At 43.8% G+C, this 9552-nt stretch overlaps 1 protein-coding gene and 1 pseudogene across 5 annotated transcripts in view; one reads left to right on the top strand and one right to left on the bottom strand.

Moving 5' to 3' along the window:
* Window positions 1–9552, bottom strand: part of CCSER2 (coiled-coil serine-rich protein 2) — a 232918-nt gene that overhangs the window by 163337 nt on the left and 60029 nt on the right. The window lies entirely within an intron of this gene.
* Window positions 2281–2782, top strand: LOC102261973 (annotated as a pseudogene).

Genomic DNA, 9552 nt, shown 5'->3' with positions numbered 1-9552 from the left:
GCAACCTCCCGATCCGCCCTGCTCTGTGCATGACGGGGCGGCGCCCCAACTCCCCAATCGGCCCTGCTCTGAGCCTGACCAGGGGCTGCACTTAGGGATTGGGCCTGCCCTCTGCCACCCGGGAGCAGACCTAAGCCAGCAGGTCGTTATCTCCCGAGGGGTCCCAGACTGCGAGAGGGCACAGGCTGGGCTGGGGGACCCCCCTCCCCACCCCCCCAGTGCACAAATTTTTGTGCACCGGGCCTCTAGTCTATATATAAAAGCCTAAACAACTGTTACGACCAAACGACCAGAATGACCGGATGACCAGCCAGTAGCTATGATGTGCATTGACCTTGCTGCTGGGGCCCCAATAGCCCTGAATCTGGTTCACCCACACCCCAGACCCAGACAAGAGAGAGGAGGGAACCTGATTCCTCATGGACTCGACCATTGGTTAGCTTGCTGCTGGGTCCAACCTCCCATGGTCCCTCCCCCCAGCCAGCCGGCCTCCCTCTTGTGGTACCTCCCCTCAGCAGGCTGGCCCCCCATTGGCCTTGATTGGGGGGAGGAGGGAGAGTGGACAACCAACCTGCCACGGTCCCTCCCCCTGGCAGGCTACCCCCTTCCCCAATTGGCCCTGATGGCCAGCCAGGCCGAGGGACCCCACCCATGCATGAATTCGTGCACCGGGCCTCTGGTCAATAAATAATGGCAAGGCTGTGGAAAAAAGGGAACCCTAGTGTACTGTTGGTGGGAATGCAGATAGATGTAAACATGCACTTTGGAAAGCAGTATGGAGTTACCTCAAAAAATTAAAAATGGAACTTTTGTATAACTCAGTGATTCCACTTCTGGGAATTTATCTGAAGAAACCAGAAACACTGATTCAAAAGAATAGATGCACCCTATGTTCAATGCAGCATTATTTACAGTAACCAAGATTTGGAAGCAGCCCAACTGTCCATCAGTAGATGAGTGGCTGAAACAGGTATGGTACATTTTCACAATGGAATACTACTCAGCTGTAAGAAAGAAAAGTTTACCCTTTCTGACATTATGTATGGACCTGGAGAACATTAAGTGAAATAAGCCAGTGAGAGAAAGACAGGTACCATATGATTTCACTCATATGTGGAATCTAATGAACAAAATGAACTAACAAGCAAAATAGAGACAGATTTATAGATGGCAGGCTGTGGGGCGGGGGGGTGAGCAAACAAAAAGAGAGAGAGAGAGAGGAGAGAGAACTCACTGAAATGGACAACAGCAGTGACTGAGTAGAAGAGGCTATAGGGGGTATAAATTGTGATGGAAAAAATAAAATAAAGGAAAAAATTAAGTCTTAAATGTAACAAAAATTAAAACAACTAGAAGTTAATAAAATAATAATAAATACATAACATTATTAAGCTCTTGATATATCCCTTGCACCAAGCATTATGACCTTATTTAATGTTAACAACAACCCCATGAGGTATTCAGAGATGATATTCAAAATACTTAATAACCAATATCACGTGGCTGCTACACCATTCAGGCATGTACTTCCTAATGTCAGCCTTGGAGATAGGTACTGTTATTATCGCCACATTGCTTTTTAAAAAGGAACAAACATAGAGAATCCAAGATATACAGCTAGTACATGACAGAGATTGGCTTTTTAATTTCCTTGTTCCAGAACCCTGGCTCTTCGTTACTGTCCTACACTGCCTCTCAATATAAAAAATACAGCGGTATGGCTGGCCTAGGATGGGTAGGATATCTTACACACACAAACACACACACACACACACACATACACACACACACACGTACACAACACCTCACAAAACCATAATAAAAACATTACTAAGTTTAGTCTATCAAAATTTAAAACTATACATGGTAGCAGGCACAATACACAAAGTTAGAAATCACTGGCTGAGAAAAGATTATTTATGACACACTTAACAAGAATTCAATCCTGGCTGATTTTGCTCAGTGATTAAAACATTGGCCTGTAGACCAAAGTGTTGCAGGTTCGATTCCAGGTCAAGGGCTCATACCTCGGTTGCAGGTCCGATCCCCAACCCCAGTTGGGGCACAAGCAGAGGCAACCAATCAATATGTCTCTCTCAGGTCAATGTCTCTCTGTCTCTCTCTATCCCTCTCCCTCTCCCTCTTTGTCCTTCCTTCCCTCCCTCCCTTCCACTCTAAAAATCAATGGAAAAGTATCCTCAGGTAAGAATTTAAGAAAATAAAGAATTAAATTCAGACCACACAAGACACTTTTCCTTATCAATAAGATAAAGGCAGGAACTCAAGCAGGAGCTGGTGGGCACCATGGCTAGGATCACCACCACTGAGGCAGTGAAATGCAAGACCCCAGTTCTGCAGCAGCAGGCCGATGGTGCCGGAGAGAGGGCCGAGCGCCTCCAGGGGGAAGTGGAGGGAGAAAGGTGGGCCGGAAACAGGCTGAGGCTGAGGTGGCCTCCTTGAAGCGTAGGATTCAGCAGGTTGAAGAGGAGCTGAACCATGCACAGGAGCACTGGCCACTGCCCTGCAAAAACTGGAGGAAGCTGCTGATGAGAGCGAGAGAGGTATGAAGGTTACTGAAAATCAAGCTGTAAAAAAGATGAAGAAAAGATGAAACTCCAGGAAATCCAACTCTAAGAAGCTACACACATTGCAGAAGAGGTAGATAGTGAAGCACAGTAATCCCTCCTTTGGAAAACTGCTGTTTGAAAATGCTGTTTGAACTACTCTGTTATTCTTAGTCTCTTATTCTGTAGGTCAACTCTTATTTTTAGATAGTCCCTTATTTGTAAATTAACTGTTTTAGTTTGAATAGAAAAAGATAAAAACTTAACTGTCTGACCTTGCAAGCTAGCCATCTAACGTAAGGGGCTGATACACTAATACTGATAATATTCTCATGCCAGGTGTTTGTTACATACGATATGTACTCAAGATTACAAGTTGTCTGTATAGATATGACAGGTGTTTGTTAGATACAATATATACTCAAAGTTACAAGCTGTCTGCAAAAATAACGTACACAAAGACCTAGAAGGGTATAAAAAGGGAATACTCCTTCCTTCGTTTGTTCAGAATTTGACAAAGATACTCTGCTCTGAACCCTCGCACAATAAAAGACTCCTAATTAATTGGCTTGTTAAGGCATCTTGTATCTAGCTAGCTGATTTACGATACATTTGAAGGCCCCAGCGAGATAAGGGACAGGTGCCTATAGGCACCTGGTCTCAGATGCCTAGGACTGAAGGCCTCCCCTGCCTGGCTGCCAGGCCCTGAGGATCTCTAGGCGAAGGTATCACCTGATGAAGTTCCAGGGCCTCAGACACACTTCTCGGTGGTCTTGACAGCCAGACAAGGGACACCTGACTTGCCCTTGCACTCTTTTGGAATCATCGAAAAAAGCCTCCGGAGGTAAGCAAATTCAAATTCAATTAAGGAATTTTGAGTTCACTTTTCTGTTTGTTTGCTTGGGACTAGTCATCTTGCTACCAAGAGAAGGACTGGATGCAGTCTTAACTTCTCCGGTAGGTTCTCACTGAGACGTTGGTCAAGAACATTGTCTTGGGGCGTGGGTGCCAGGAATGCCCCCATGTCCACTGGGGGAGTTAGGCAGTGTTTCAGTTATCTGTTTAACCCCCAAGTGTTTGGGGGAGTTGGGCAGTGTTTTGGTTATCTGCTTAATTCCCAAGAGTGCTTGTCTACTGAAAGAGTGTGTTTGTCTGGATGTTTGTCTGTCTGTCTCAGCAGAACTATCTGTTCATTAACTGGTTTATAAATAAGTGTGAGAGCCTCCATAAAAGCAAAAGCTACTTTGATTTATTCTGCACTTCTGTTGACTCCTCTGGCTGAGTGCTCTGATGGACTGCAAAATTCCCCAAGCAGCTGAGAGATTTCTTTTCTTTTCTCTGGGGTTTTTGCTCTGTCAAAGAGGGAATCGGCCTGCTTAGCTAATAAAATTTCTGTCTATATTTGTAATTTCACTGTATTAGGTTAAAATTTTGGAATTCTAGGGTTGATTTAAATGTATAAATTTATGAAGGTTGTAGCCCAGAGAAGGTTAGAACAAAGGCCGGCTAAGTTCCAAGATTACTTGTAAGGAAAAGCAAGAAAAAAGTCTTTCAAGTTAACCATTTACAAAGGAGGCGTGAAAATTTCAAGGAACAAAGGACCTGTTATTTACAGCTTTCTTATCTCCTCTGGCTGACAGAGGTTTCCAAGGGCAGAAAAAGAGGCAGGACTTGCTAAACTCCGCAGGGTGGAGAGATTTACAGGGCCCTGCCCTAAAGCTTGTTGGGTTAAGATTAGATTATAACCACAGCTTGTGTAAGGCGAGAGGGAAAGACTGCCAGATTTTTATGACTTTCCTGGGTGATTTCTGCTAACTTTTCATAATTAACTGCTTTATTGGCTATCTTTTTCAGCCCTTCTAGCAAGCAGAGAATCATGTGGTCCCGAGACCTGCGACCTGCCTGCCCTTCCTGATAGATTTACAGTGGGTCTCTATGAGGGACAGCATCCACTCTGACTAGGGGAGGAAGAGAGCTGAAAACTGCTCTGGAGCAGGTGTGAGATAGGGTGGAGGCGGTGGGATTTGCTAGGTAGGGTAATAGGCTCTCAGCCTGCTGAGATAGAGAAGCCCTAGGGCCTAGGCTAAGGGACCAGGGGATGCTTGGAGAGATCAAAAGTAATAAGGAGGAGAATTTGAGATCCTCTAGGGCAGCGGTTCTCAACCTGTGGGTCGAGACCCCTTTGGGGGTCAAACGACCCTTTCACAGGGGTCGCCTAAGACCATTGGAAAACACATATATAATTACATATTGTTTTTGTAATTAATCACTATGCTTTAATTGTGTTCAATTTGTAACAATGAAAATACATCCTGCATATCAGATATTTACATTACGATTCATAACAGTAGCAAAATTACAGTTATGAAGTAGCAACGAAAATAATTTTATGGTTGGGGGTCACCACAACATGAGGAACTGTATTAGAGGGTCGCAGCATTAGGAAGGCTGAGAACCACTGATCTAAGGGCTTAGAGTAAAAAAAAAAAAAACTTTGAGGGAAAACAACTGTTACAGAGAGAAGAATGTGTCCTTAAGTGTAAAAAGCCTAAATATACAGGATCTCAGACCACTTGCCTTGTTTCCCCTGCTAAGGACAGAGTAATAGTTAATGCAGAAAGGGGAGGGAGCAGGAAGAGATAGGTTTTTTTAAATTTTTGCTTATCTGAGCTATGCTGAACTCAAGGCCACAAGCTTTCTGCAAAGCACAATAAATCTTTCTCTACCCCATTTTATTCTCTTTAACCCTTCCAATACACATAGAGAAAATCTCATTGTCCAGCCAGATTAAAAAGGTTTTTGTCTCTGAGCTTAAGGGGGGGCGGGGGCAGGAATGGGTGGGTGCTTCTTAGGCTGCGTCAAAATATTCAATAAAGGAACTTTAGGATATAATATTTTATTGGCCTTACTAGGAAAAAAATTAATTCTATAGTCAAGACCAAATCCCAAGGTTATTAAGGTATAATAAAGAATTTAAATAAAACTATTAAAAGGCTCAGAAAATCTATGTACATAAAAATAAGGCAAAAACAGAAAACTAACATAATATAAAATGTTACACGTTTTAATTTGCCTGCTCGTAGTTTGCTAAAGGTATATTTTCTTGATAGCAAAAGTATATTTAAAGTGTGTTCATAAATGTTAATCTAAGAAATGCTAACTGTTTACTTTTTGGTAATCATTAAAGGATTAAGGTTTCTAAGAATAAGAAATTCTAATACAATTTGAAGAAAAAAAGAAAGAGAAGGCCAGTACAAGTTACTGAAAATGAAAATACTTAATAGAAGGTCTGAGGCAGGACACAGAAAGAAGGTTTAAAGACTAATTTGAAAGTATAAAATTTGTAAAGGTTATGAAAAATGTTAAAAGGAAATCCAACTAGTATTATTATAATAATCTATTCATGAACCCCGTCTACCCTGGTTATATATCTTGTATGTCTTCTTTGGCTTGCCCTTTTCAGTTATTTATTAGGATCCTCCTAGAGGACATAACCTGGTCTTTCCCTTCCTCCCTCACTCCTGATCCAGACAGCATCTGTGACTGGACTGAAGATCTTTTCTTTCAGGAGGCCCTCGAGGCTTTCAGTCCACAAAAAATTTCCCTGCACACCCTTGTCATCCTCTGCCTTCTTTTCCAGTCCAACTGAGAGTCATTTTTCTCCACAGGTCAGACCCCAGCCTCGGGGAGGGAGGACTGCTACAGCAGCAGCCTGTAGTTTACTCTGAAACTCTCGCTGTTTCTATTTCTCCTCTCTGTGGGAATTGTCTTCCTCTGCTTCACAATAGGTGGGGGATGCAGGCAGTGACCTGACACCCGAGCAGCAGCCCAATGAATTATGAGTGTTTTACAACACACAATGAAAAAACTTAAACATTTGACTTACTGCTTAAAAGTAAAAATGACAAGCAATAGGCCCTGGAATCTGTGAAAAGAGCCAACAATAGAGCTGGTAAAAGTTTTCTGGTTGCAAATATAATGAAAGGGTTAAAACTTCAAAACAGCTGCTGGTACAGCAAGAAGTTAACAGGAAAGAAGACACTCCTTTAAATTGGAGGGCTCAGGACTTTAAACTCTCCTGGGGAAGTTGAGAAAGTTAACCCCTTAGACCAAGGAGTAGGCAAGACACCCAGTTAGGTGGGGGTCTAGATGCCCCATGCTGGCAAGGGAGCCCACAGAGGAGGCCACAGTCTCTGCCAGGAAAAAGGACAGGTGGAAAGGCAAGGGCCTGATGCCCAAGCCGCCACTGGAGCGCTTTGCAATGTACAAACTTGTCTCTCCCTGCAGCCCAGGCTGTGTTTAGTTTACTGCTTAGAGTCAAAGGGTAGCAGAAGGTAAAGAGAAGGCATTCTCCCGGGACCGGAGAGTCTTCAGGAATTTCAGACTCTCCTAGGGAGGAGGAGTCGGACTGAGGGACTGGCTGAAACCCCACTGGGCTGGGAGGACCTGAGGCTGCATGTTAAACTTGTAGACTACAGGCTGCTGGGCAGATATCCAAGCCCAGTTGTGTAAAGATTAGCTGCCTGTGTACAGCAAAACAACTTTCTCCCATGCCAGAATACATTCTAGGGATATTGGACAGACTGTGTTTGCACACAGAGAGAAAAATTGACCGCCTCACACAAGCCCTGACAGTGGCTTACAGAGAACTGTGCAAGGTGACTCCCCTGCTACACGCCCAGGTGGCGGTTGTAGCCAAGAGCATGGATCACCCTGCATAGCATTAGAGCAATGCCCTACATGATGGACTTGGCTGATGCCTTCTGCTCATGAACATGGCTCCAGAGAGTCAAGGACAGTTTTGCTTTGTGTAGGAAGGGTCGACAGTGAACTTTAGTTGCCCGCCCTCAAAGATATTTGTATAGCCCTACCATGTTCCATGTTTAGTAGCACAAGATTTGGCTGCCTGAAGTGGCCACAGTGCCAATATTGTACTTCATTGTGTTAATAATATTGTATTAACCTTTAATTGCCAAGAGATGGATGAGCAGATCAGACTGATGGGCCAGAACCTGAAGTGTCTGAGTGCTGCTGAAGAAAAGTACTCTCAAAAAGAAGACAAATATGAAGACGAGATAAAGACTCTTACTGATAAACTCAAGGAGGCAGAGACCAGTGCTGAGTTTGCTGAGGGATCGGATGGGTAGCCATGCTGGAAAAGACGAGGATTTGGAAGATAAACTGAAATGCACCAAAAAGGAACACCTCTGTACACAAAGGAGGCTGAACTTGACTCTGCTGGACCTGAATGAAATGTAGAGCCACCCAGTCCCGCCCTGCAGCTGCTCCTCCCTTGGACCCTGACACCCCCTGAGGCCAGCCTGCTTGAAGCTGACCTTTAAACTGAGGGCTGATCTTTAATTGGAAAGCTGCTTTCTCCTTTCACTGCCTCCCACTGCCCCCCCCCCACCCGTGTCTTTTTCACCAAATTGTCTCTGCCTCTCCTCAGAGATTTTGATTGGGCTAGACACAGCGGTTCTCAACCTGTGGGTCGCAACCCCTTTGGCGGTCGAACTACCCTTTCACAGGGGTCACCTAAGACCATCCTGCATATCAGATATTTACATTACAATTCATAACAGTAGCAAAATTATAGTTATGAAGTAGCAACGAAAATAATTTTATGATTGGGGGTCACCACAACATGAGGAACTGTATTAGAGGGTCGCGGCATTAGGAAGGTTGAGAACCACTGATTTAAGGGAATGTGAGCACAATGCAAAGTGTCTTTAAAAGCATGTTGTGATGTACACTTTTTGTAATTACCTTTTTTGTTGTTGATGTGGCAACCATTTGTAAAAAATTCCAAATAATTCCACAGTTCTAAAGCAGCAGTCTAATCCCTTTCTCACTTTGAGGAGGTACTTTTTCAGTTTAGTTCATATTGCCCTCTCCATAGATGAGGGAAAGAGGTATGGGCCTGTCTTACTGAGAGCCACATAGAGCCCAGAGAACGACTCCACTATGGGGAATCGTTGCTTTGTGCAGAGTACTAGCCAAATCAGAAAGGTGATTCCAGGAGTTAGCCAAAAAAAAGGGGGGGGGGTGATGTTTAGGTTTCAGCTTTTAAGGTATCTTTGGGCAATTTATTTTTTTCATCAGAAGTGACCAAATTAAAATGGTGAGAACTCTCTGTCTGAGACCAAATCCTTGTCCCATCTCTACCCTTTCCCCAGTGGTTCCCAGAATGGAGTATGTGCTCCTTATGTTGAAGTGACCAGTTATTTGCTCTCCTGCCTCCTTGAATGAAAGAAAATTATGATTTTATCACTGATTAAGCCAAATGAAACTCATCTCATTAATCTCTTCTGGGTCTGAAGCTGCTGTCTCTATAAGTGCCATCTCATTGTGCTTTGTATCAGTTAGTGGAGACAAATCTTGAATAGTTTATGTATAAAATTTTTTAAATTTTGTAACCAAAAAGACCCCGAACAGCCATAGCAATCTTGAGAAAGAACAACAAAGTTGGAGGAATCACAATACCAGATTTCAAGTTATACTACAAAGCCACTGTGCTCAAAACAGCCTGGTACTGGCACAAGAACAGGCATACAGATCAATGGAACAGAACAGAAACCCCAGAAATTGACCCCAGCCATTATACTCAATTAATATTTGACAAAGAAGGCAAGAACATACAATGGAGCAGAAACAGTCTCTTCCATAAATGGTGTTGGGGAAATTGGACGGGTACATGCAAAATAAAAGAAACTGTCCAACTTAAACCATACACAAGAATAAACTCGAGGCAAGATGGCAGTGATATAGGCAGACGGGTCCCAGGTCTTGTCCCGGAGCAAATGGAGTAAGCAGCTGAAACTAATAACACCCACCCCGAATTGGCGAAATTACTCAGCTGGTGAGACGGTTTGCAGCCGGGAAGGGCAGAGCTCCCCTGGAAAGGTAAAAAACCAGGGATCTGGGCAGGAAACTTTGCCAGACCTCTGAGCCCAGAGGGTCGGAGGGAGACCGCGTGGCAGACAGCCGC

The sequence above is a fragment of the Myotis brandtii genome, unplaced genomic scaffold (genome assembly GCF_000412655.1).
Source record: "Myotis brandtii unplaced genomic scaffold, ASM41265v1 scaffold33, whole genome shotgun sequence".
Classification (NCBI taxonomy): domain Eukaryota; kingdom Metazoa; phylum Chordata; class Mammalia; order Chiroptera; family Vespertilionidae; genus Myotis; species Myotis brandtii.
The sequence above is the reverse complement of the archived record's forward strand: the minus strand, read 5'-3'. Positions and strand labels throughout refer to the sequence as shown.